The 2,195-nt window shown below is 37.6% G+C and overlaps 1 non-coding gene across 1 annotated transcript; it reads right to left on the bottom strand.

Moving 5' to 3' along the window:
• Positions 1-1,698: 1,698 nt before the first annotated feature.
• Positions 1,699-1,805, bottom strand: LOC131229982 (small nucleolar RNA R71). The gene has a single exon (XR_009163714.1). It is a non-coding gene; the product is annotated as a small nucleolar RNA R71 (small nucleolar RNA).
• Between the last annotated feature and the right edge of the window lie 390 nt (positions 1,806-2,195).

Below are 2,195 nucleotides of genomic sequence, written 5' to 3'. Positions count from 1 at the left end.
AAAAGAAAAGGTATTTAGGGAAATTCCTACCGTTGAAACCTCCCCGATTCGATAGTGATGTTTACAAGCCATCCATATCGTTAATAACGTCATTCCTACCGGGATGAACTAAAAACACAAATATTAGCTTGATTTAAAACTTCGTGGCCCCATGAATATTTCAATCGTGGACGTTTAATTATCACGTTTCGCCCACTTGAGAATTGGATACTGCTCATCTTTGGCCTCATGTCCTAAAATGAACTCAAAAATGGATGGACAGTGAGGATTTCTCACTAACATCCCAAAGGTCCCACTAGTGTTCCCAAAGAAAGGAACTTCGCAGAAATCAAGGCCCGAGACGAGTGTCGATGCTCCTTGAGCTCATACGAATAGTTCAAATGAGATCAAAGTTACATGGGCCCTACAATGATGTATTTTTTTTTATATCCACACTGATTATCAAATTTTCGAGATCAATTTAGATTATTAGCCGAAAAAATGAATTATATCCAAAACTTAAATGGACCACACCAAAAATAGCAATGAGGATAATGATTTTCATTGTTAAAAAATTCACAGGGCCCACTATAACGTTTATTTTCCATCTAATTTGTTCATAAGGTCAAAAATATCTGTATGAAGAGGAAAATTTTTTTTCATATTGATCCGAAACTTCTGTGACCCCCAAAAGGGTTTTAATGGTAGTGGTCCACTTTATCTTTAAATCTATCTTATTTTTTGGCTCATGCCTTAAAACGAGCTCGCAAAATGGATGAACGGTTTGGATATAACAAATACATCATGATGGGACCCACAAAACTTGCTGACGTCAATACACCAGCCAATCCGCTTTCCAATCGGAAAAGGGTTGGCTACTCCCCCAGCCCCAGCCCCGTGGCTAATGGTCAGTGCTCACTGGGACCCACCACGATGTATTTGTTTCATCCGTTCCATTCATCTATTTTTAAAGATCATTTTAGGTTTAATTCCAAAATTGAGAGGGATATAAATCTCAGGTGGACCACACCATAGGAAAACAATATTGATTGGATATCACCATTGAAACCTTTCTAACGGCCAATGTGATGTTTTTTACCATCCAACCTATTCAGAGGTCATGTAGACATGGATGAAGTGAAAACACAAATATCACTGATCCGAAAGTCTCCCACTCCCAAGAAGTTTTTAACAGTGGAAGTTTAAGGTGGATGTTTAATCCCCACCTTGTGGTCCAATTAATCATTGGACTTGCTTCTTTTATTAGCTCACACCTTAAATGATCTAAAAAGTTGATGGACGGTGTGGATCAAACACATAAATCATGGTGGGGCATAAAGAAGTTTCACAGTTAAAGGTTGATTTTGTATTTCGCAAACAATTTAAAAGAAAAAAATTGCCGTGGTAACTTGAAAAGGATACTTTTGGAAGCAAAAGTTTTTGTTTAATGAAAAATCATGGAGCGCATTTTGCGTTCACCATTAAGCTAGACTTGAATATAAAAGTTCATATCTACACTTGAAAGAGTTTAATGAGATAATAGCCGTTTTATACTTTCCTAATGTGTCTGAGGACACAGTCAGGCTGAAACTCTTTCCCTTCTCCTTAAAAGAAAAGGCCAAGCCGTGGTTGCACTCATTACGTCCATGATTAATTGGCAGATGTAACAACATGACAAGGGAGTTCACTAAGAAAATTTTCCCATATCATAAGATGAACACCCTCAGAAAGTCAATCATGAACTTTGCCCAAAAGGAAAATGAAACATTCTTCTAACGTTGGGAGCGGTTCAAGGATCTTGTTAGTTCATGCCCACAACACGGTTTTAAAATGTGACACATCACATTTCTTCTATGATGGACTGACATCTTCCATGTGCCAATTAGTCGAGACGATGTGTAATGGAAAATTCATGAACAAAGATGTCAATGATGTGTGGGATTATTTAGACAGTCTTGTTGAAAACGTACAATCATGTGACATCTATCTAAAAACCACCACTTCCAAGCCTACTTAATCAAAGGAAAGGGGAGGAATGTATGCTTTAAAAGAAGAAGATGACTTGAGTGCAAGGGTGGCCAATCTCACAAGAAGAGTCAAGGCCATGGAAGTTCAGAAGGATAAGGCTAAGGAAGTATTTTACGGTATTTATGCTTGCAACATACATGTAAATAAAAATTGTCTAACAATACCTGCTTTCTGAGAAATTCTGAATG

The sequence above is a fragment of the Magnolia sinica genome, chromosome 16, assembly GCF_029962835.1.
Source record: "Magnolia sinica isolate HGM2019 chromosome 16, MsV1, whole genome shotgun sequence".
Classification (NCBI taxonomy): domain Eukaryota; kingdom Viridiplantae; phylum Streptophyta; class Magnoliopsida; order Magnoliales; family Magnoliaceae; genus Magnolia; species Magnolia sinica.
This window is presented reverse-complemented; position numbering and strand designations above follow the sequence as displayed.